A 26,793-nucleotide genomic window follows, 5' to 3' on the forward strand; every position below is an offset into this window, starting at 1 on the left:
CGTATGTGCTTGGGTTATAGCACATAAGCATCTTAATATTTTGCAATGCTTGATGAGTCCACCTTCCAGCACATACTTAAAACTGTATTTATTTCATACCACAACAGAAGACCTTTGTTGTGTTTTTTTTTGTTTGTTTTTTGTTTGTTTGTTTTCCATTTTCAGAGACTTATCTTTCTTATCTTAGATTCACTCATTCCTATCCTTGTTTTTTTCCAGTCCAAGTTTCAAGTTGACAGAGAAAAAAGGACTGGAAGTTCTTTACTTCAGTTAACTGTAGTTCTCCTCAAAAACAAACACCACCACCACAAAATCCAACCATTTTCAAAAGCAGATTTTTAATTTGATTTCTAAGGTTCTAGAGATTCCTTCCTCTCCCTCCAGTGGCCATTATGCTCAGAAAATGGAAATGAAACCATCGTATGTAACTATTTACACTACATTCTAACCATCTTTCACTGTTGCTTGCTGCATCCTACCCCTATGCACACACATTTCTAACTAGTTACTTGAAAAAAATGTAGAATTACTTCAGTAATTTAAAGTTTCAGTAAAAGAAACAAAAAGTTATGCTATACATATACATATATTAAAACTTCCTCTGCAGTGTTTTGTTTCTGTGGTCCAGGTTTCTGCAAAAAAAAAATTGCAGTACTACAGTATTATTATATTTATTCTTAAAATTAAGCAGCTAGCTGCTCTGCCAGCATCGTGACATCTATATAATGTGCCAATCAGCGTAGATGCTAGGCTTTCATCTCTAGATCAATATCACTGTTTGATACACAGTCTGCATGTTTATTTCCACTATGAAAGCATCAGTTGGATGTTAAGATCAAGGTATGGATCAATGAGAGGCAAGCATGGTTCATTCTTGGGAGGTTATCCCTTCAAGCCAGACTTATGGTATGCGTAGAACAAAATGAAAGAAGTGTTTGTTGTATCTGCTCCACAAATAAATGTGAACTTTCAGGCTCTAAACTCATACACTTCCCTGTTTGGGAAGATTCTGAAGTTACATTGTTTAGTTACTGTACCTACCAGGCACTTCAATAGCTACAAGAAAAAAAAAAAAGTACAGAAGTACATTTTAACTCCAATTTCCAGTTGGAGAAATAACCATGAAAATCTTGTAACTCTTTGAGACAGTGAAGTATTACACAGTGCAGTTTCTATACATATTTATAAGTGGGAAAGAAGATAAATATTGCAAATTAATCTCAGTGTTTACAAAAATATTACAAAAGAAAAAGATACTAGAAAGAAAGGACCAAGTAAAGGGTTCTCCTAAAAGGAAAACGCTTTGTGCAACCAATACACTGATATGTCAGTAGTGATACTACAAGTGATACGATTAACAAGTTGATCTTAGATCATCTCTACGAGTTTACTCAGAATCCAGCAATCCTCTCTTATTTGTGTCTACATTTAGGAGACACAAACAAAAAACACCCCATCTCTCTTCCCATAAATAAAAAGGATCAAGAATAAGCCATCCCAGGAATTAAGATGTGTTTTTAAAGCTCTCAATAGAGAAAAAACTTTTCCTAGTCAATGGAATGTGTTGAATCCCTCCTTAACTGTCCTCAGAGTTCTAGAGAAAAGATTTTTTTTTTTTTAGAAGAGTTTTATGCTAGAGGGAAGTAAATCACTGGACTGGGACCGTAACCATGACAGTAAGATGAAAGCTTCATGGAATCTTTCGGCAACTGGTTCACACTGAAAGCAAGAAAGCAGCAAGTGAATCCTTCAGTTCCCTCCAGATCATTTAGAATAGATATTCACCTGACTGTCTGTCCCCATGGCAGTGGCAATCTTGAAAAGCATGTTTGTAATGGTAGCCCTCCTAGCATTAAAGGGACACCAACTCCAACTTCAACGTAACTAACTCAAATACAAGTTTAAAACTTTTTGGGGAAAAAAAAAACAACAGGATTTTTGTTCATCACTCTTACAAATGAAATAATAACTATGAATACAGTGACCTTTTCAAGGTCACTTAAAACAAAAGAAAGACTGCCCAGCCTTTGCATACAGATAACCATCAAATCTGTGTTCCTTTACACTGCTCAGTGAAAAACAGTGAGCTCCTTTTTAGGCCTAAGAATTGTCCTGCTGCTAGAAGACAGCCAAGAGCTTGCAGTGCTATCAGGCAACAGAGAGTAAAATAATAACAACAACAATTGTGCTGTAAATTAGCATAAACGTTATTATTAAGGAATTAGAAAAAATACATTCTTATACAAATAAATCCTTTATATCACACCCTGTTGTGCCAAAAGCAGTATTACTTCTTAAAAGGAGAAAATTAAAAAGAAGAGTTGTGGAGGAAAATTAGTTCCAACAACATTACTTTTAAGGAGGTTCAGATCTTGGACTTGTGAAGTATATAATGCTAACACAAAATACAAATTTGGCAAGCAGTGTGCAACATGTCTCTGTAATAAGCAGATACTTATTCCCACTCGCAACTTTTTCACAAATTATTGAAAGTGAAAATGAAGTTAGGTTTGCTATCAAAAGAGAAGTGAAACAACCTGAACAGCATTCAAAACTAAAAAAACTTCATATGACTCATTTGGTCTTTATTATATTTACAGTTATGAAAGCAATCTGACAGAAAGGAAGGAGCAGGGAAGAGAAAGCAGTAAATTTGTAACAGTGATTGAGTAATATATAACTGGCTGAATAAACAGGAAAAGAAAACAAAGAGCAGCTTGATCTGAAAGAGGGAGCTTAACCTTTGATACACTAGTAAATCTAACAAGTATTTAAAACTCAAGCAAACATATGCCAGCTCCACTAGGAACAAACTCAAACCTTTTTTCAAGAACTTCTGTAAAAGCACACGTGTACAGATATTCTTTTCCTGTGACCAGCAAGAGAAGTTCAATTAGGGGCTCTCAAATAGAGAAAAACCTAAATCTGCCCTCCTGGCTGTTATCTACTAGCCATGAAAGCAGGTATAGCAGCACATCTTTCAAAGCCTGCAGATGAAACGCTTGGCTCTGCTCACAGGTTTTTTAGCTGCTGTTCTGAACATCAATGGAGCAAAGAATTGCCAATTTATCTGAGCTTTTCTTCTGCGGCTTTTCTCTGCTGTTCAAAATTGTATTTTAGAAGTAACACTGGAGGCAGGCACTGGATGGATTTAGAGGCTGGGCAAGGCAAGAAGAAAAAGCCACCCAGTACCACAGCAGCCAGGAAAGAAACTAACACAAATTCTACTCCTTTCCTCCCATACACACAGCCCTCAACACAGCTGTTGAAATAGGTGCAGGTGGGCAACACAGGAAAAAAAAAATAAAAATGCAGGTCAGGTGCTAGGAAGCTCTGCAGTAACAACAGAAAAGCAAAGCTTTACCCCCTGCTGCCTTCAGCTGCAGGCTCCCAGTCTCCCAGCTGCAGATCCACTACAGGAAGAAACGAGTCAAGCACATGATGTGACTTTGAAAAGAACTGCCCTGATTTCTGGTCGTCAGGCAGCTCTTTGGAACAAGCCAAGCTTTCTCCCTGGCACAAAGCTCTTCAGCTACCAGCAGCCTTCTCTTAGCAGCTGGGCCATTTAGGCATCTATAATTTGGTAAAACTCCAGTGTTCTGTACATTTGCATAACCAAGAAATAGAAGAGTTATTAAATGGGAGAAGAGACATGATATCAAGCATTGGAAGGCATTGAGAAGGCAGGAAAGCTTTCAATCCTAAGGCAGAAGCTTTAAAAAAAAAAAATACACAAGTTACATAGATGTCATGGGATGTGAAAAGAGAAGCAAGAAAGAGCTACCAAGCATGAGAACCATGTACTACTTGCACAGAACCATGTAAGCAAATGAGGCATGTTATTTATTACAGAAAAGAAAATGAAAGAGGAAAAAGTTAAGTTCAGGCTAGGAAACTGTACCAAAATAAGTGTTAGCTTTACTAAATCCCATGAAAAGAATCCCCACACTTTCATTTTTCAACTTAGTTACTATCCTGAAAACTGGGGTGTAATAAAAAAAAAAAAAAAAAAAAAAAGATTCTCCCCACCTTGTATGTCACTCAAACATTGTGGCAAACACTCCTACACTCGTTGCAAAACTAAGAACAAATGCCATGAGTGCCCACCTCCTGCTCATCTCTCAGAGTTACCTCCATGACCCCACATCTCTCAGAGCGCAGCAGCAAAGTCCCTACCCTTTGGAGCAGGGTAGCCCCCCTGCCACCCTTAACCACAGTGCTGCTGCCTCAGCCCAAATTCAATGTGCAGGGAGCTGGGTGGTGGAAGCACAGAAGAAATGCTGCCCCAGCTCTCTTCCTAGCATCACCCTGGCAGCAGTTTTCATTCCCACTTTTGCTACCACTAGCTGTGGGAACCTCCTTCCCCGTCATCCCTTTTAACTTGAGCTCCCCCCAGGCTGGCAATTCAGCACCCCAAAGAAACACTACAACATTCTCCCCCCCCAAACTCATCCTCTTCTACATGTGAGAGTTGCTGTTAGCTCCCTTCTTCACTTTCATCTGTGGACTCAAAATCCCCCAAATCAATTCTTACTGCAACCTTGCAGCAGGCACAAAAGACGACATTTCTGCAAAGCAATCTGACTCCTTGCACCATAGTGGATGACATCAAAGCTGGTTTGGATGCCCCAGCACTCCATTAGTAAAAGTCTTTGCAAAGAGTACAGACATTCAGCCTTAACTACACAGTAGGGAAAATTTTTGTTCTTAGTAACTTCTTTAACAACTATCAGCAGCAGCGGCCTCCTCTACGGAATGTAAAGAAACTTTCCTATGTTACATAGATGAGTAACTTGCTCTGACTGCTGGGATACAACACTATTCACTCCCTTACCCTTTTCAGCTTCTCCAAACTCACTGCTGAGTTTTGAACATTACAATTCAGCACAAGAAGCGTACCAACTTCTACATGAAGCTCAGCTGAAGGTTTTTTCTCAAATTCTTTTTTTTTTCTTGTTGTAAACAAAATATATCTTGGCATTGTGCAGTTAGAGTCTATTTAGGTATTATCAAAATGCTTTAATGCTCTGTGATAAATGAAAGTGCTATGTAATACTAAATGAACACACATTTTTATCTTGCTATAAGAAACAAAAAGGCATTGACTTCTACAAGCTGTTAACAACTGCATCTCTTCCAAACAAAACTTCATATCAACATGAGATGGACAATGAAAATCAATCAAAGGCAGAAAAGCCGTGATGTATCCACGTCATACAACATTCTTCATTTAACACAATCTAATTTGAACTTCTGGGTGGCCACCTGAAACTTAAAATAACAGACGAAACTCTTCTATACCCAAAAGTGCAGCACTGAAATTCTAGCAGTCCATCCACTTGGATATACTGACAGGTCTTTATTCACCCTTGTCCTCGAGCCAGGAAGAGGATAAAAAGCTTTTTGTATCTTGGACTGGAAGAATTACACAATTCCTCTGAATGCAGCACTACAGACTTTAATTCTTTCCTTTTACAGGTCTGTATTTGGATTCTGACAACTTAACTACTACCTTATCCGTGAATCTGCCTTCCCCGCAAAAGCATAGACTTAAACATTACTAGAGATGCATAATTATGGTAAATATTTTTCCTCACAACGGGAGTTCAGGCAAGTTAATCCAAACAAGCCAGGAAATGCTGTGTAAATACCAATAATTTCATTCTTAGTCTTGCAAAATATTTGTCAGCAAACATTTCCAGAATTCCAACCTACTCCAACCAGAACTGTGCTGCATGTCAAAGTTTTACCTGCATATATCTAACACAATAGCTGCTAGACTGACATTCCCCAGTAAGGTAATAAAAGTACCACCTGGAAGCCATTCTGGTGACCATTTAAGCAAGAGGAGGGGGCAGGAGAACAGTTAAAATTGGTTAAGCTACTTTTCTGCCTACCTCTAAGAGAAGTCAGGTTTCTCTTCTCCATTAAAATCAAGTGAATTCCTTTCAACAGCATATGTAGGTAGAAGGGCTGGATCAAGCGTGTGCATGGCAAGCATGCTCTCACTCCTTTCTTTTACCTCTGACATCATTAAGCCTACCTATTTATAATCCCACCACCTGACCAAACAGCCTACACAGTACATCTGAGATTTGTATGGTCATTAATCCTGACACGTCTACTTCAGCCAATTCAAAGGAGTACTAAGTAGCTTTGTTGTGTCTTTATGATACCGTAAAAAGAATCCTATCCTGTTTTCTGTGCTCCTTTTCTTTCTACAAGAAAACCTTAATGGGAAACCTTTGAATTAGGACTCTTTCCTCTTTCTTTTTTTTTTATCCTTCCCCATTTTTCCATCTGTAAGATATCCAACTAAACAGTTCAGATAAGCAGATTTTGGTGACTAGATAAATGCTTGGACTGCAGAGGAAAATAACTCTAAATCAAGCTAATTTGATCATCAATACTGCCTATGAAATGACTGACACACTAATCAGTATCACAAACAGAAGTACAACAATTACGTTGCCTTGGAAGAAAACAAACTTTACAGTGTTTGAAGTAGGACAATAACAGAAGCATGACACCATTATCAAGAAAAAAACAGAAATTGCTTCAAAAGCAATTCTCAGTTCATTCATTTCTTCTCAAAGTATACAGAAGCGTGAAAACTGCTTACAATTCAATCTGTCCAGGTGATGGGAAGGAATGCAGCCAAACTCTTTTGGGCAAGGACTAATATCAGCTGTAGCATCCTGCAGGTTCCTATCATTAGTAGATGCTGCTTCTAGATCCATATTAGGCCACAGGGCATTTTGCAGAGGTCTGTGTGCCGCTTCAGAGAGAGGGCAGCATCTGCAAGTCCCTGTGCACAGCGCCAAACACTGATAGCTCCTTAGCTGGCTTCTCTCAGCCTAGAAGTCTTGCTACAAGTGGCCACTCAGCACCATCTCAGACAGAACAGAACCCTAAATCAGTTGTACCTAACATGCAAGGTTAAATGAAACAAACCTTCACAACAGTGCTCAGTGGGCATCCACATAACCAGCGGGCTGGAACTAAACTTCGAATGTTAAGGATACTAAGAAGAAAAAGCCTTGAAACAAGCTTAGTAATTTGAAAAGCTGAGGTCAACAGGGTCACAGATCCAGGCAGCATTGCAGGACTTAAAACAACCAGTAGTAAAATTTTCAGTGCAAACAAACAGGCTATCAGTGCAGTCTTTAAGACACCGATATATTCCATGTGGCCAGTTTGTCCTATGTGGCAGAAAACAACTGGAAATTCTGCTTGGAATCATTCATTTACATCCCGCTCTATTGGTTGCAGCTAGAGGTGTTCAATTAATATTCATATTAATATCCATTTCTCTCCTATCTGAAGTATCAAGTTTGATCTACTGTTTACTTAAATTCCCTTCTTGCAGCTTTAAAAATGCCTCTAGTGTTTTTTTTTGTTTTGTTTTTAATGAGTTCCTAGAATATGTACAAAAATATTGAGAATTTTTAAAGACCTGGCCAAAAGAGTTTAGACCGGGTATTACAAAATAAAATCTAAGGGAGGGCAATTAAAATATTTTCTTAGAACTTCTTCAGAATTTTCAAATTCTTCTTATTTTTCCCATAAAACAATCTACTTCAACTACACATCTTGGCATTGCTGCATTGGAAAAGATGCCCTAAAAAGGAAACATCAACTACTCTCAGCAGCAAAAGGGAATACATGTGAACATTCATAAACATAGAATTTCTTGTGCCTGTAGACTTTAAGAGAAAGCAGCAATCTATATTGCTAAATAAAACAACACTACAGCGCTAGATACAAAAGTTTCTGAAGAAGTCCCTTTCATTTGTCTAGGGTAGATTTTCAGGAGCTGTTTCCTACTCCCTAAACCACAAAATTGTTTCTGAGATATGAAGATAGGAAGACTTGCACATACCAGCAAGTGAAGTAAAACTAACTTCCCAGTACTTATCTTTTCAGATCTCTAGTTAATCACAGACAAGAAAATCTGAAGATAACCAGAATACTGAGCATTTCTGTACTGAGGAAAAAGAGGAAAACAAACAACACCATCCCAAAAAGAGCCTAACGGTTATCAGAACACAATGGATCTGTACCATTTATTGGCATTTGGAGAAGTTGTCCAGAATGCTGTTTGTTTTTTTGTTTTTTTAATCCAGTAGGGAAACGACTGAGGTTCAAAGAGCTTCCAGCTCCCCACTGTCTCTATTGTTATAAACAAAAGACTTTAAAACAATCTGATATTTCATCTAATCCTGAAATAGTTATGATTATTTTTTAAAAATAATATTTGTGAGAACCTGGAGTCTGAAAGTAGCAAGAATAGCAGGAAACCTGGATTACCTAGCTAAGAATAAAAATCCTTCCAGGTTACATTCCTGCTTTATTAAGTACTCTGTTTCTTCAGTTGCTTTGTACCTACTGAGATGCCATCTCATATGTCATGGATCAGCACAGACAAGTCTCCAGGGAAAGGCAAACGGTTTTGTTCTATCAAAAAGAACTGGAGGGGAGGCTTCCAAATGGCTTGGAACCAGACCAAGAATTTTTCTTAGGCAAGTCACACATCAACAAGGAAAGTTGCTTAAGCATTCAAAATTGAGGGGGACTTGATTATTTTTCCATTATTTAACATTTGGCCTAAAGATTTTGTGCAATACCATTAGACAATTTCTACTGCATGTTCTCCCTTCACTTACTTGGAATAATTAGAAAACAACAGATCAGTACAAGCACAAGCAGTAAATGTAAGGACACGAGCAGACAGATCAGATCATGACGTCTCATATGAACACTATATACTTCCTTCAACCATACCCAATGATTGTCTCTGAACCTACTCCAGTTCCATTATATCCTTCTGGAGAAGACAGAGACCAGAACTGTTCATCATATTGCCTTTACAGATTTAGAAAGTGCCAGAATCACGTCTTCTCTTTTCATTTCTTTACCAATTTACACAACAAATAGATTCCTACTGAATTTAAATCTAAAGAGAATTTCACCCCATTTCATTATCCAGTCACTTGTTTTGTAAAATTCTTCTAAGTTTTCACAGTCACCTCTCCTCTAATTACCATGAATAACAGATTTTTACTTTCACCAAACTGCCAGGTCAATATTCAGCCTATTTGCTGGTTTATTAATACACCAAACTAAAAATTCTAGCAGAGAGGCCTGTGGAACTCCTATTTTTGTGCAAATTAGTAGGTAGCCATGCAAAGCTCACCATCATATGCCATACTTGTTTAGTTTTCTTAAAATGCTCTTGGTTTGAGACTAGCAGAATCTTTCACTAAGACCAGAAAAAACTCTCAGCTGCTTTCCCCTCAGCCATTTATTTGGTCAGCATAGCAAGTAAGTTTTTCCTATAGCATTAAATAAGACATTTACACTGTAGGTACATTGCTACACAGGGAGTTCCTTGTTTTATTTCAACTGTGCTTGCTGCATCAGAGTCTGCAGAGAAACAGATTTTGATCATTTAACTTGAACACTAAGCTAGCGCTTACAAGCTCTCACCACAGCTGAGCAAATTAAGGACAAAATAAGAATGCTTGCTAAAAAACAAACCAAACAAACAAACAAAAAACCAACCTTATTCCAAGGTCGAAAGGGCTCTATTTTAGGCTACCTGCCCATCCCATGAGTTACCTGCCACAACATGACTTCCCTTAAACTGCAGCGTGACTCTTCCACCTCTCTATCTCAATAAACCTTTTATCCTCATTTTAACAACAATTACAGTTCTGTCTACTCAGCAAGAAGGCAACATGCAAATATTCAGAGTATTTCAGACCTTGCTGAGTAACATTTCATCTCAATCATTACGGATACGGCTCATTAATCCATTGCTGTTTTTAGTATTTTCTTCTGTGCCAGTTTTCTTCCCAAGAGGACATTTTCTTTTTCCAGAACCACAAATCAAGGGAGTTGGGAAACTCTGCATGGATTAAACTCTATAGAGGAACATAAAATAATGGAGAAAGGAAGAAAAAACAAAACAAAAACAAACCATGAAAGAAAAGCATAAAAGCATTAAGATTAAAAGTCACAACAGAAACCTGCACAATAGTGAAATGCTTCAAATCATGTTTGCTGTTCAGAGAAAGAGGGGATACTAGTAAACATTATCCAGAAAAAAATATTTACTTAAAAACAAAAGGAACAGCAAATTGCAAGGGAATCGTCAGCTTTTAGTTTGAGGGATTCACATGTGCTTGAGGGAAAAGACACCAAAGTTGAGGGGTCAACTGCCCCAAAACTCCAAGAAATCAGTTCTTCCCCTCAGAACACTGAAGTTATACCCTAGAAGTAAACTCCTACTCCTGTGATGGTGGTAACATCAGGGCACAGTGTTTGCTACAAATAAGATACATGACATAAGAGGCAACCTGAGTTGGAAACTGGAAGACTTTTCTAGTATTTTTTGTGTTGATTTATGCAATAGAATATGGGTAGGTAACAGATGGTATATTATGTTTTTCCTGTTTTGACACAATGTAAAAACATGCCACAGATGGCTGTAATGTAATTCTCATTAACACACTTATATTTTCACAGTTTGGTATAGCAATAATGAAACTTTGAGGTCTGGAATTTCCTGTTGGTTAATTAGTGGTTAGGTTAATAGCTCGGGGAAGCACGCAACTCAAAAAGTTTCCTTATTTTTTAATCATATAATTACTATATTCATATTTATGGGAAAGCTCTCAAGAGATTTCATGTCACAGTGAAGCTACCTTTACAACCCTCCCTCTGTTTGTGAAACAACTGCATTATTTTACACAGCAGTGTGTGTAGGCAGGAGAGCAATGAACAGCTCTAATTCAGCTCCTCTGGGAAGTTCCAGCAATGCTTTTTATTTTAGAGATACCAACATATACTTAAAGAATTCTTTAAACGCACATTAAATCAAATGCTAGGGAAAAGCCAGGATCAACATTTCTTGGTCTGTTACTGGTATGTTGCAATAAAATCACTAATTAATTATCAAGTAATTCTGTGGTGGTTTTTGAAATCCCCATTTATAACCCCTCACAGAAGCTTGGAGCATGACATGCATAGCAGTACAACAACATCCCATTACATTTGGGATCTAGAAAGAGGAAAGGAATAATTCACCACAGATCTCCTACTCGGCCTACTGCCATGAGAAAAACTGTTGCTTTGACACAAACACTGCAAACTTCAACAGGTTAGCAGTTCAACTAGCAATGTAGGACTCACAGCAATCCATAGGCCAATGAGCCTCCATCATGTTCCTCATACTGCAGAGTGACAGCAAGGATGAAAGTCCAACCCATGCCAGCTCCTCTTCCCCTGGGTAGCACCAGAGGATCCCCAGCAGATAACCCATATCCACACATGCGTTAAAGCACAGTGAAACTGATGCCTAGGCAGAACTAGCTCCCAAAAAATTACTGAATGGCACTTTTTAAAATGGTAAGGATTCCAGAGAGCCTAGCCACTATCAAGCTATCATGAAAAAATACAATGTGAAAAACACAACTCGTGACTTGGGCTACAGAGCTAAAGAAAGCCAAAAGCTGCAAGGCAAAAAGTACCTTTTAAGCTCCCCAGCTCACTTATGACAGAGAACAGCAGAGAAAGAGAATCTGGATCTTCTAACAAATGCCTTTTTCTTTAAAGGTCAATACAGAGATATTTTGTCAGATTCTGGAGCCCTCCCATTCCTTCACACTTTATTTAGACAACATTAAGAAGAACCGAACCAACATTGTTTTCCTTAACTAACAGAAGCAGGGCATGCACACAAAGCCTTTATGGAGCACTAAATGTCACTTTGGTATTCACCGACCACATGTACCCAAACACAAACAATTGAAAAAAGATCTCAAAGTTTTTGGAGATCTGAAAAGTACAGCTCCCAGCAGAGTCCCTTTGTTTCCTTAAATCACTGCCAGGGGTCTAGGAAGTTAATGAAAAACTGACAGGCAAAATAAAGATCCTACAGACATTTTTTCTTTTGGAAAATCCCATGCTTTAACGCTTTAATTCAGAAATATTTCAGATCTAGTTACACATAAAAGTTTTCATAATCACATCCATTTCTTGACAGAATATGCTGTACTTTGCCAGATCTTTTCAGGGCACCATTACTATATAGAATTTAGAGGTAGCCTATGCGTACATACGATACACTGCTTTACATGTTTTCTGCTATACACATAGACACAGCAACCACTCCCTCAGTTGTTCAGACAGCATATTCCATGGGTTACCTCAATCTTTGGAGCTCATATGCTAATTGGGTGATAAATGACATTAAATATATGCACAGTCAAAGTCTATGATGCAAGTTCCACAATTTCTTAAAGTTCAGTAGGAATGAAATGATGGAAAAATACCACCTAGCTGTACTGGGATCTGTACTAAAATATGTAAGTAAAAACCCTCCCTCTGTTTAACAATGACAGCAAGTAATTTAGGTAAGAGTTTTCCAGGAGCTTATACTGGTGTACAGAAGGATGCTCATTCCAAAGGGACAAACAGCAGTGTGAGCCAAAAAAATTCAGGACAGCAAACATGGCACATTGGGAAACAATATGCCCCAGGTTCACTGCTATGTGTGACAGGAATGAGGAAGAAAAGCAGTGTTGTCTCTTACTTAACATGCACACACACAGACTCCTTGATTCAGATAAGCACCTATCTACTATCAGTATCACTGTCAACTTAACTGGGAGTATACCGTACCCCTGCAATGGGAAGCAAAGCATATCTGGAGATTCTCCTCCACACTTAAAAGAAGATATTTCAAAAATCAACAAAAAGAGTTGAAAATACTTCCAATATGGAGCCGAATTCTAGACACAGCACAAACAGTATGGTAACCTCAACAAACTACTTGAACATATCTTTAAAGAGATTGAAGGTAACAGGTAAGCATCTTTAAAAGCTTGCGTTTGATTTTGCCTACTTGAAATCATAATTTTAGGGCAATATTCTGAAGAATAGTGCTGCCATCATACTTGAGCTTTATTACACATGTAAAACATTAGCGAATTATTTTTAGTAAGCCAGCACTACTATCCTGTCAAGAGTAAACATAGAAAAAAATGTATTCTGCAAGCTGAAGTGGCACTGGCAAAGACAGACAGAGCTCACACTTTACCATACACCCTCCTAGTATGTTGCTATGTCCACCTGAATGCAGAAGCCTTCCTCGTGCTACCTCAGCAAGAGCTCACAGATGCCATGAAGCTGTGACAAGACAAGCCAGGTATTGCAGAGGTGTACGCATGGGTGCACAGCTCATCGCAGCGCTGTGCTGCCTGTCTCATCTGTGAAGCTGCGTGGGACAAGCACTACACCAAATTCTGCCTGGTGAAACATACCAGGTTCTTATAAGCTTTTTACATAGCAGGGCCATCAGCTCAATTTTTTGCCTACTCAGAAAAGATTTTTAAAAGAGAAAGTGAGTAATCAAACACATCACTTCTTAAGTTAAAACTGTAATCTTTTTCTGGTTCAGGGAATGCAGTGAGATTTTTTTGCTAGCCAAAATTTCTAATGCAGAAGGGATTCAAGCCTAGACCTGCAATACACAAGAAGGCATGTGCACGTGTACCTTTCAGTATTCTGGTTTACGTTTTAGGGAAGAATAATCAGAATTGTCCATGACTTACATTTGAGTCATTCAACAAACATTCACTGAATAAAAAACAAGATTTTATGTACAAAGAAGTTGTTCTCATGTTGCAACTTTCTGTGACCTGAGTGAATTCTTCAGTACCTTCTGCAATAACTACCTTAAATCACAGACTCTCTACCTTACACAACCCACTACTGCAGAAACCTGTGTGGTACAAAGAGCAAACAAGCCTCCTAAATAAAAATGAAGAATCAAAGACCTGCACTGCTTTCCCTCAGGCACACTTCAAACTTTGGTTGTTACTGCCCAGAAAGTCAGGCTTACAAACAGACACATTCAACCACAAGTATTAAAGTACTCAAAGTAGCTTAAAGAAAATACAGTACAGTCTTAACTGCTTCCATTCAAATGTTTTGCTTCAGTGAATAAGCATAGAATAGTGAGAACTCCAGCATTCTGCTTACGTACACAGTGCATTTATATTAAATGTAATAAAAATGAAATGGGTTATTGTCAAACAAAGGAACTCTTCTGCCAATGCTGGAAAAAAACCTGAAATTTTAGCTCTCCCCATTTATAGCAGCAGTGCCACAGAACAAGCAGCACAATGTAGATGTATGGACTGCAGCATCAACTCTTTCCACCTCTGGCTTTAAGACTGTACAAGAACTCTGGCCCCACATTCACGTTTCTCTGTCCTCACTTCCTAAGAAAAACACACAACTCAGAAGAAACTTAGCTTTCCAGAAAAAAAAAAAAAATCAACTGCCATAATAAGGACAAATTTGAAGATAAGCACTGCTTATCAAAGAATGCATGCACAGATTAGATATACAGATTGGTACCTACCTGTGGCACTTTCCTGGTAAGGAAGAGCACAGAGCTGTGCTGACAGCACTGAAGCCCAGCAGCAGGCTGGCAGGCAGGGACACTCTGCCAGCCCAGGCAGGGTTTGCACTCGGCCCCACACCCCCACAGAGCCAGGTGGGCAGCGAGTGCCCAATAAAGGGGAGGAAACTGTGGCAGCCAGATCAGGCCTGGGCAATGCTAATACGGAAAGCCCCACAGAACTAAAGGGCAGGACAATAAAAGCCTCAGATGGTATCCCAGTGTATGGTTACCATAGCTCATTTCATTAAAAAAAAAAAAAAAAAACTACTTTTGTAGCAAAAAAAATACTGAAAGCACATTCAAAGCATTGCAACAGCAATTCTTACAGAATAAAGGTAAAAGTTTTTAACACTCAAAAGTTTGGGTTGAGCAGCTGTGCTTGCACAGCCATCTGCAGGTCAGCTCCTGTGTCCAGAGACAGGCAGTGAGACACAATGCTGCACCTGCAGAACTGCTGCTGCATTAAGGGCAGTGCTGGCACTGCTGTCTATAAGTGACAAACCAACCTGGTCCCTGCCCTGCCTGACAGGCTGAGTGACACACAGGAAAACACAGGGAAAACCCTGCCTTTCAACTTGAGATTCTGATAAGACAAAGCAGGCTATGAGGAATAAAACTGGTTCTGCACTGTAAGGCAGGCTAGGCAGGTAAAGCACTGAAAAGTTCCTTCTCAAATGCTTGCCTGCTATGAAACACCCTCAGCCTTGCACTGAAAATCACAGTGTTTAACCTGCAGGTACTTATCCTTGCTAAGATTTGGACCCTTGAAAATGCTGTAAGGCAAAGTACAACCACTGATCACAGCATCGCTGCTCTTAAGTAGAAAGTTCTCACTCATTCTCCAGTTAAAGTCCATAGAATCCATAAAGTCTATCAAGACCACAGAGGACTTAAATGCAAAATATGAGGGCTTCTCCAAAAGTAGTGCCTCCTATTTTACCACGCTGGACTGCAGCCTCAGGGGCTGGCAATACAGGCTGAACCTTCTCACCAACATTCCGTTCCATGTTGTTGCCATCTGACAGATGGCAGCAGCAGGGCAGTCTGACACAACAGCATATGACACAAAAGTGCAAATGAAACAAAGGTGCGGAATTGAATTCCTTCACGCAGAAAAAAATGGCATCCACAGATATACATTGACAACTGCTGAGTGTTTATGGAGATGCAGCAGTGGATGTGAGTACAGTGAGGCAGTGAGTGCTGCATTTCAGCAGAGATGGCAGCAACAGTGGGTGACCTCTGCTGGTGCAGATTCTTACAAGATGCAGGCTCTTGTTCATCACTGGCAAAAGTGCACAAATAATGACGGCAATTATGTTGAAAAATTGTATCTCGTAGCTGAGAATTTGCTCTAACAGATAGTGTTATGTATTTCCATGGGAACAACAGGTACGTAGGAACTATTACTTTCAGAGGGACCTACATAAGAAACCTAGACAAGTGAGTTATAAGGAGGAACTGTCTTCCCCCATAACTGACTACATACCTAAACCATACACATATGTTGCACTGATAAAATACGGAACCACTTAACATGCTCCTAAGTTACAGCTGTGAAAGGATGCACTTCTTTCCCTTCCCTGCTCCAGTTTGATCTTTCCTTTCCAACAATCTAAACTAGCACCGCTTGTTGATTTAACGCAGCAGATGAATGAACTGCCCAGAAATCCTCCTTCTATTCTTTCCCCTAGGCGAGTTCAGAAGGGACACATCGCTGCTGCCTCACACAAGTCATGCCAGGAGCGCGCTGCGTGCTCCCAGCTGGAGCGGGTCTGCGGCCAGCAGGACAGGCATTGTAGCACTTCTCCTACAAACCCTTCTCCTCGTGGTGGATGAGCAGAAACTGCTTAGTTTCATAGAAGCCATGACAGAAAGAGCCACAGGGTGGCACTGCAGGTAGGCTCCGTTTTGAAACGGTTTTCGGTTGTTTTTTGTGTTTTTTTTTTTAGTTTTCCAAGCAAACTGGCACATACCTTACTTCATCTGTATGAAAAAGCAAGCAGACTCGTCAGTATTTTTTCTTTATATCGTTCAGCTATCCCTAGCACATAAATCATATCTTAAAAGAGACAGTCTACTGCAAATATATCAAGGTATTTTATAAATACATTAAATGGTATTTCAGAGCATAAAACAAAAACAATGACATTTTTCTAAAGACTCCAAGAATTGGCAAGCATTTTTGATTTACTAGTTCCTTTTAAATAACTAACAAATTCACAACGCATGTGCATTTTCATACAGATGTTATAACATTCTCTTCAAATTTTGTCTTCTAAATCAATACTGAGATTGCAAAAAATCTTTGAAGAGTGCTCTCTGAAGCATTAGGTAGGACAGCATTACCTCCTGAGAAAGTGAATAAAAGTCTATGAAAAGAGGTCTTAACACTGCATTCATTACTATCACTTCCTTTTAAGACACTTTTCTTCTCATGTATAAAGGAATCAAAAACTTTTAATGCAAAACATAAGACGTAGGAGAGCAGTATTATGAAGCTGGACTTACAAGTCTATCTTTCCTGCTGTGTTGTTTTTCCTTCCCCAATTTCAAACTCCTGCCATTTCAGTTAAAAGCCAAAACCAGTTGGTTACAAGGAAAGCTATTTCTGTTCATGCAGTGAATAAACTGATATTCAAAGGAGATTTGGAGGTCAGCCAGGATTGCAGTAGTTTCTTTCCATTTTTAAACAAAAGGCTTCTTCAAATTACAAACCTGATATTCCTGTAGATTCAAAGCTAACAGATAGCACAAGACCATGCACTACCATGAGTCACCTGAAGACCTAGACCATTTTAAGTTCTCAGTTTTAGAGCACTGTCAGCAACAATTAGTATTCATTGTCAGTGCTTCTAGTAATAATAATAAAAAGTTGTACTTCAACTCAGTTGCATTATTTCAGGAACTAGAATGCAACTCATCTGCTGTCATTTTTCTTATCCCAGAGGGCAAGAATTCTAGAGAAAAAAAAAACAGTTATTCCCTTGGGCAGAAACTGAAGAGAAGATTAGTAAGTATTTCAACTGCCAAGTAGCAGTATGCCATTCCTTCTGCTCCAAGCTTGCTCCTCATATTTCTTCAACCATTTGTATATGGAAATTCAGTTGCTGCTAGATATCATGGCATTAATTTATTGGAACATAAATGTGTCACCATACCAGTGACTTCAGTGGGATCCAAATCAAAATAATCTCCTGCCTTACCCAACATGTTATGTAATAGTATTGATTTCCAAGGTTATATAAATTTTATTCAAGCACATTATTTACCCATTGTGGTGACACATATACTAAAGCATTCTACATTTTGATCAGTGATCTCAGGACATGTGCCTAACAACTACTAAATGAGCAAGAGAGATAACATGGTAAAAAATGCTGCATTTGGTACCAAAGCCTCAGTTCTAGGAATTGGTACTTCTTAAAATCATGTATTTAATAGAGTTAGGACAAAAAAAAAAAAAAACAACACAGTCAAAGGAAAATATCTTTTGCTCGTTATTTGATCTGCTTGGGGATGGAGAGTCCTGAGTGTTACATCTTACTTATATACTTTAACTTTAGGCTAGTTGGGTTTGTGATGAAGTGTCTGCCTACACAAAACAAGAAGAAAAAAAAAAAATAAAAATCAAGTATTTCAATTTTATCTCACAAAAATCAATTGCTAAAGACAGAATTCAGCCACTTCTAGCACTGTCTCATCCACACAAGAAAAAAATCTGTTTTTTATATCTCAGCTATCCAAAGTTAGAGTATGTCATATGAACTTATTTATGCAGATGCCTAAGAAGTTCCGTATGTTTTCAACAGTCTAGAACAAAAGAATTTATTCAAGAACAAAAAGAATAAAATTCAAATGGCTGCACAGTTTTTGTCACTGTAACACAAAGCATTTATGTGCAACTCTTAACAAAGAGCTGCTTTATCACACAGAACTTCACACTTTTCCTCAAAAGCGCAATCAGTACGTAGCCCGAATTTGTACACAACCCACAGGAATTTAGATATATGAAAACACATTTTACAAGGCAAAACAAAACCCACACACAACTGCTCCCATCCAGCACTGAGACACGTTCTTGCATTCCCATGGAAAGTCAGAAGTGAAAAGGGCACAGCCACATATTCCTTTGAGGCCTTGCACAACTGAACCACTGGACAACGAACAAGTTTTGGTCCCCCATCACTAGTGCAGACACACAGATCATGGGAACTCATTTTCTCTGGGTCACTTGGCTACACAGCTGTGTATGTCATTTGTTTTCAGACCAAAAACGTCTTCTTTTAGGAGAACCATAGATTACTGCAAGATTAAAAAAAGACAAAAATATCTGTATTACTATGCGTGGTATGGCTGACAGTTAAGCTAAAAACATTCAAAGCTACTATTTCACTGAACGGTGCAAGAGCACAAATTCTGCAAAATCAAAAACAGTTCAAAGATATCTTTGCTGCATATCAAAGACTATTAGTAACAGATCACCCTCAGGAGTCCAAGAACTATGTTCAGAAGCCCCATCACACACTGATGATTTTATCTGTCTTCTTGCTGACAAATGACTAAAGTTTGTGTTACAGTTCCACATCTTTTCTAGGGTAAGTAAATTTATTCTATCATCTGCTCACAAAAGAGAGATGAGTAACAGCTATCAAGATTATGTAACAGATCAAGAAGCTATTTCCTTTCCTGGATTTTTACTGTTGCCAGTTTTAAAATATAGCCTGCATACATACAAACCTAGGGAGTCAACGTACATGAAAAAACAGATGTAATCATGTAACTGCAACTATGAGAATACACAAGTGGTTTTGTGTTGAAAGTGATGGGACAGCCACAAATTATGTTTGACAGACAAAGTTAATCAAGCATTGATTCAGACATATAGATTGGGATCAGAAAAATAAACTGCAGCTTTTTTGTCACTTAAGATATGTAGAGAGGCTAAAGAAAGCTGTGAGAAACTGCTAGGAGACACCTAAAGTCACCTGTTAAATTAAGCACTATGGTTCACAGACACAGAAGCAGACTATGATTCTCGATTGCTCTGTCTTCATCCCCCTCCTCTACAGTTTATCACATTCTCACCATCTTCTGTTTCTAAGGATCAGCAATTGGCTACCAAGCCTTACTAGTTCCAACTCCTAATCACTCTGTAAGCTGCTAAACCATGCCTCTGAGCTATTCAGTGCACACCAATGGCGTGGCTGAATCTATTTTCTAAAAAATAAAAATAAAGTAAAGCAATTAATTAACGTGGCTAAATACCTGCTCATAACAAACTTCACGCCAGTCCTCTACTTCTGTGTGTGTAGTCACATGTCTTCTCAAGCTCAACATCACATTTAAGCTTATAATACTATTTTCTGCCTGTTTGGAGATGTGGAACAACAGGGTTGAACAAGGATACATCTGTCACAGAAACACTGCAGTCTGTGCCAAACATTTTTTAGACTATACGTTTATAAGTGCAATTCAGCAGTCTTTAAAAATATACCATTAGCTTTCTGTGGTCACATGTGGCTAATGAGTATTCCAGGTGGCTGTCATAGGAACATAACAATGAGGTAGGCTTCTGAGAACATTATAAGGCAAAGTTCACTGTTAGGACTAGTCATAATTTCTCTATCTTCTTATTTTCCATTTTTCAGCCCAAATTCAGCCCCTCCATGTCATATTCTACTTTTTTAAAATTACAGTAAGAGGAAAGGCAACTGTTCCCACGTCATAATGGGCAGATCTGCCACAAAAACAGTAGCTAGATGTTCCCCCCATCCCATACTTCTTACACAGCTGAGCTAGAAATGAAGGAGAAACTGAGACTAAAAAGAACAGATTTTGGGGTCCCATTGTGTTTCACCATGGAGATCTCTCTGAAAAATACGAACATTTTATAGCTAAATTCCAGTCTGAAACTCTCCCTTTTGGACATTCAGGAGATATAAATCACCTTCCTATTTTGGAAACCTCTTGTCAAGTATGACAGTACTACGTTTGAATCAGATATTACCAATTCTTTTTCTTTGTTTTACAAAAAAAATTGTAACATACCACAACATGAAGAGACAAAACAGATCTCAGAGTTATCAACTTTATTTCACTGGATTTAGTGTACATAACCTCAGTGGCTGTGCCTCTTCTACAGTATTCTTTAATGTTTTAAAATAAAACTTTTGAGATTCACCACACACAGTGTGCATTTCAAATACCTACCCTGCACCCATTATCCTTCTGCTACTATATGTTTTGGGACAGGGATTTGCACTGAAGAAGCCATAAACTGTTATTTAATGCCAGAACAGGATACACAGTTCGAAAAAAATGAATGAATAGCGGGGGAAAAAAAGAAAAAAAAAAAAAAAAGGACTCCTTTAATGCTACACTCTAGAAGAGATGAAAATGTTCTTTATGGAACACACTGTTGGACTATGAAATAATGGCTGCCACGCTCAAAAACAACAACAAAAAAACACTTTAAAATAAAATAAGATTATGAACAAACAGTTGGGATCCAAATTTAAGACAAAACAAATTAGTCAAATTGAAGAGAACGTCCACTACGGCTTTAAATTACAAGAGTAACTTCTGAAATTGGGAACTAAAATAAATACAAAAACCGGAATCTATCAGCAAAGACTTCCCACCCCGCACCCCCCAACAATTCACAGTATGCATCTTTCACAACAAACCACCTGTGACACCACGTGCACACTGCAGCATAACAACATTTAGTGCATGCAAAACCAACTGACTCATAATCACACACAATGTTCATGCACAGATTACTAAATGCATCAATGCTGTGGGACCATGAAATAACTTCTGACCCATCATCAGAGAAATTCCCGTCCTTAAAGACTTTCAAAATGTGATTGAATAAGGTCCTGATCATCTTTACGTTTTTCTTTGAGCCACAGCTGACATGAGGTGACCTCACACAGCTCCCTCTAACCTAACTCCTGACTCTGTAATGCTGCACTCATAAAGACAGACTCTAACCCATGCCTTCTGCTATCCACAGCTCAGCTAACCTCTGATTAATTTGCTCCAAATAAAGGAGAAAACAATTTGCATTTGCTGAAAACAGAAAAAGACATTACAGCTAAATTCTTGAATCCTGAGTAAGTCTACTAATCTAGATCAGTGCTTGCAGCATTTTTTAATTCGTAGATTCCTAAAAAGGTCTTTCAATCAGCAGATGCTAGCTTTGCAAGCAATACAAATACAGCTGGAATAGACATGTTCTCTAGCTGTTTTGTAAAAGCTCGTGGGCCACAAGCTGGTTTGGAAGCTGCTGACATAACCTTATGGCACAGTAAGGAAGGTGATAATAAAATCATTCACTCTACTTTCAGCCTTTTCATACAAGCAGCAATTCCTATTATTAAGGGGGGGTGGGCATGTTTTATGCATTTTGGTCATGTGTTTACTGACTGATGTCCAAGCTCCGTGGAGCACAGACTTTCACTTTTTGTTCTTAAAGATTTCACCTAAATACCAGAAGACTTTCACTGCAGCTAAGTGGAAGTAAGGAATCAGAAGCTTGTGTTTTATTCAGCAAACAAGTTTCAAATTTCCCAAAAGTGCTATGTAGGACGTATCATACTTACTCTCCTCTGCTTATGAAGCAAAAGCTGAAATGCCACTTGAGCAATCCCCCTGCACTTCCTACTATCTCAGTATTGCACAAACTGCAGCAAGCATCCTTACACCAGAAGACCATTTGGAAACAGAAGCTGAGGTTTATCAATCAGGACTACGAACTGCAAACACACAGTGCAAATAATCCACATTAAATGCAATTAGCCAAAACAGGTCAGATGAAAATGGCACAGGCCAGGGTTAGCATACCTTCCATAAAACAAATCTGAAGTTTTCCTGAGGACAAAGCTAACATTTACCAAGTGAAACTAGAAACAAGTGAAACTTAACCATTTTAATTAAAAGCCTTTGACAAAGCACCAGAGATGTGATGACAAACATGTTCCTTACATTGTTTTTTTAAATCTTTATTTATTTTTATTACTATTACTAAGGCTCTTCAGAATTGAAAACGGAAGCTTGATTAGTGAAAGAATTCATCAGAATTTATCAGCTTCCAGTACTAAATTCCTGCTTGATTTAATTCCCAGGATATCAGTTATTTTTCTGTTAATTGTAAGGTCAGAGAGGACCCTATTTAAGCAATAAGCAGCAGGAACTAAACAAACAGAAGACCGGATCTGTAATTGAAATGTGTTTCCTGGAGGAAAGGAGTAAATCAGTGCAGATAATGTACTACAGAAGAAAGGAGGAAAAAAAAAGCAAAAAGTCACATGTTCCAAAACAATCTGTTCAAAAAACTTCTCACTAGAACATAAGTAGCTCTACAAAATTAGTGCCCCATTAAGGAATTTACATACTTAGCAAGGTTTAAGTTACTAATCAAAAGCAACAGCTATTTGCTTTGTGGATAAAGAGTTGTGATACACAACTGAAGTTACAAAACAACCTGCACAGCCACTTCTGTCTGTGTGAGTGCACATCTGAGACAAGAACTCTAGAACACAACCTCATTCAATAGCCATAAAAATAATTCCAAATTATAAATTATATTATTCCAAAATAATTCCAAATAATAGCCAAAAAAAATAATTCTGGCAGTATAGTAAAGAGGCATTCAGAGAACTGGAACAGTTCAAATAATTCTTAATGCTTTTGAAATCCACCAGTTACAAGGCCACATTCAGTGTTATTTCATGGCACATCTCCTGATACTGGGTTTCTGGCCTGTGGATGAGCATCATGCGTTTATACGAACAGCTGGAATTTGAAATTTGTCTTTAATGAACATAGGATATGACTACTAAAAACTGTATGTATTTTCCAAAAATCACTGGTCTCTCCTAAATCATTGATCACTGAAACATTAAAGTTGGAAAAAAGCAGCAAGACTGCCAGCCTACCACCACCATGCCCACTAAAACATCTCCCCAGGTGTCACATACATCCTCCTTGAAAACCTCCAGGGACAGTGACCTCACTGCCTTCCTAGGCAGCCCGTTCCAATACTTCACACTTTCTGATTTGAAATTTTTCCGAATATTCAACATAAGTCTCCCCTGGCACAACTTAAGGCCACTACCTCTTGTCCTATCATGGTTACCTGGGAAAAAGAAGCCAGCCCTCACCTCACCAACACCTCATTTAAGGCAGTTGTGGAGAGCAACAAGGTCTCCCCTGAGCCTTTTCTTCTACAGACTGACTAATCCTAGCTCCCTCAGCTGCTCCTCCTAAGGCGTGTTCCAAGTGGTTGATAAACCCCCGCTAAAGACACCAAGACATCTAATAACTGACCAACAAATATTTTCAAATAAATTAATTTCTAACCCCAGAAAAGGTTGCCCCTCCACAAATTAGGCAGAAGTAACTGTACAAAAAAGACATCATCTCCATACGCGGCCAATTCCAGATGACGTGGCAGAGCAACACAGCTGGAACTGGCAGGACTTAACAGGCACCAGGGAACAATCCACATCCCCGTTACTAAACCACCCTTGGCCTGAATATGGGAAAGGAATTTTCTATTTCTATAATAGAAAAAGGAGCCATAAAGAGATAAAAATAACCACTTTGTTTGTCCCATTGAATAGGGGATTAAAATAACTGGCAACGTTTTAAGTCATGCACCAGAGGTGGATTCACCAGGTCACAATTGGAAAAGGAGAACTGCCAGGCCTTGATAAGCATGGCAATTACAGTTCTTTTATATACAGAACCACTCCAAGGGAGAGCAGCTTCCTTACACAGCAATAACAGCATATCCTTTGATTTATACAGTAGTCCTCCAGCAATACAACCAACATCCTGTTTTCATCTTAAAGTACAGCTGGGTAGGTTGCCTACAGGCTTTATTTATCAGAGCTCTTCTAACCAAGTCCATTCTCATTATGAGAAACAGCACCATCCAGTTCAGCAAGCATTTCTTATCTTCCCAACTCTTTCCTTCTAAAAATTCTGAATGTGATATCTACATTTAAGTACTACATTGATCTGATATAATGAGAGCTTTGAAATAACATTTATAAACTAAAGTAAAAATGCTCCCCCCTCCTGGAAAGTCATGTAAGAACACCCAAGAAAATTCAGTTTGTGGCTTTCAGAGGAAAAATCAGAAATATTGATTGAATGACCTAAGCTGTAAGATTTCATAAAGCCCTCAAAGCACAGATTTCCAAGATCAGGAATTACTTTTGTGAATCCTCCCCAAATTTAGAAATTTTCTCCAAATAACAGAGAATCTCAATAAAATGCCTAAAAACATAATATTTCTATTAGATACCTCTCTGACTACTTTAAATATTTAATAGTTCTGCATCCTGTGTTACCACAAGTGAGAATTCTGCTACAAAATCACTTTTCCACACTGTTACCCATGAAGGAACTAGCCAAGAAGCATTTTGTGTATGATTTACATTCATACTCCGTGCCCATGCTATAACTCATGAACATTCCACTTGCATGCTGTCACCTTTTAGAAAGAGAAGTATTGAGAATGCTTAACTGTTCACTAGTGCACTTGCTCAAAACAGTTTTAGAAGTTTTTCACTTGTTCAATGTAATTCACAAAAATCTAATAAAACAAGGAATGTGTTTCTAGTTATAGCAACATTTTATATTGATTTACATTCAAACAAAGGGTAAGCAGCATACCAACAGAGCATCAGTGGAAACATAAATGCTTTATCAATAGGGCAAGGTTCTCATTTAGAAAGTAATAACCCTGATTCAAGTGAACAAGAGAACTTAGAACTCGTCTGCACTAGTCAGAAAAAGGGGATGGTGTGGGGATAAAGATGGAAGACAGCCAGAAGTACCACCAGCAGAGCTACAGCAGTAGAAACTTCAGTGTCCAGAAGGTACGTAGATCTGAACACCACCCACACCACAGCTTCTGCTATTGTCCTTAATAGTACAAATTAGGCCAGGGACAAGCTGCAGGTAATTCATTTGCTAAAATCTAAGACTTGACCCAGTTCCCTCAAATCTACTATTGTAAACCAATGCTTCAGAGTCTGATCAAAAGGAATGTGAGCCTTGTTTTAAGATACTGAAAAATAGCTGCCCATTAGCTTTTCTCTCAGCTTAATACTGCTATCTATGTAGATGACAGGAGAATGAGACACCAACAAGAGAGCTAAATTCACCTGAGAACTCTGTTCACTCTCACTCTACAAACTAGAACTCCACGTGCCAATGGCCCCCAAACCCATTAACCTCTCCCAGTTGCCATGTTTTCTCTCCCAATAACAAGGGTTGAGTTTCAAACACCTCTCAAAGACATCTGTAGAAACAACTCTAGCTTCCTATCATGCACGAGTTCCAGGTTGCTTCAGAACAACAACCAGAGAGCCATTAGCCATACCTATAACAAAAACAGTCACAATTTTTCACATTTTTTTACATGGATTTGAGGTCACTGCCATACTGCAGCTACTGTAAAGAAGAAAGCCTCTCTTTGGGGCCAGAACTTCAAAGCTTACCCTTCAAAACAATATCAAATTAAAAAGAATATCCTGAGGTGAACACAAGTAAGAGAAAAGAACAGAAAGCAATAAAAACCTTGCCAAACTTTAAAAAAAGACTTGTGTAATCATAAAAAGCTGGTTGCCAACATCTAAGTGAAGAAAAAGACTTAAAGAATCTACAATAAACTTATTACTCCACCAACTCAAGAGCAGCAGTAAATCTGCACAGCTCAGAACAAGACACAAACTCCTTTCCACCTAGGTAGTCCATATAAGACACATTAAGGTATTCAACTACTATCAAAAGAGAGTAAGAAAAGTCCTTAGCCTGTAACAGATCTCTGAATCCTTAGAGTTGAAAGGAACATCTGAAGGCCATCTAGTCCAACTCCGTGAAACGAATAGGGAGCAATCAGTCTCTCATAAAGAGCCATAAAACCATTCCTTTCTTGTTGTAATTTAAATGTTTAACTCAAAACATTTGTCAATTAAAGCCACAGATGAATGCAGTGAAGATATGACTTGCTGGTACAGCCCCGTTAGTTTAAGGATGCGATTCAAGTCTGCTGACATCTCATGTTACTGTCAGAATGGTGGAGCTTAAGGACTGAACTTTTACAATTTCTGCTAAAGTTTTGACATATTTCAGCTCTCCCTTCCAATCCTTAGTAAAGTATCTTTGCAAACAAACTGGAGCTCTTTCTACCGCACTGAGCACCTATTCACATGATTCCACAGATTGACTAAAGGCAACTCAGTATACAACCAAGATGTGAATCTTGATCTGACAGGATGTGGGAAAGGCCAGTA

The 26,793-nt window shown here is 38.5% G+C and overlaps 1 protein-coding gene across 4 annotated transcripts in view; it reads right to left on the reverse strand.

The window, feature by feature from the left end:
• The window catches only part of COBLL1 (cordon-bleu WH2 repeat protein like 1), a 75,647-nt gene that overhangs the window by 39,274 nt on the left and 9,580 nt on the right, over window positions 1–26,793 (reverse strand). The gene's annotated exons all lie outside the window — the stretch shown is intronic.

The sequence above is a fragment of the Tympanuchus pallidicinctus genome, unplaced genomic scaffold (assembly GCF_026119805.1).
Source record: "Tympanuchus pallidicinctus isolate F22 unplaced genomic scaffold, pur_lepc_1.0 scaffold15, whole genome shotgun sequence".
In the NCBI taxonomy this organism is placed as follows: domain Eukaryota; kingdom Metazoa; phylum Chordata; class Aves; order Galliformes; family Phasianidae; genus Tympanuchus; species Tympanuchus pallidicinctus.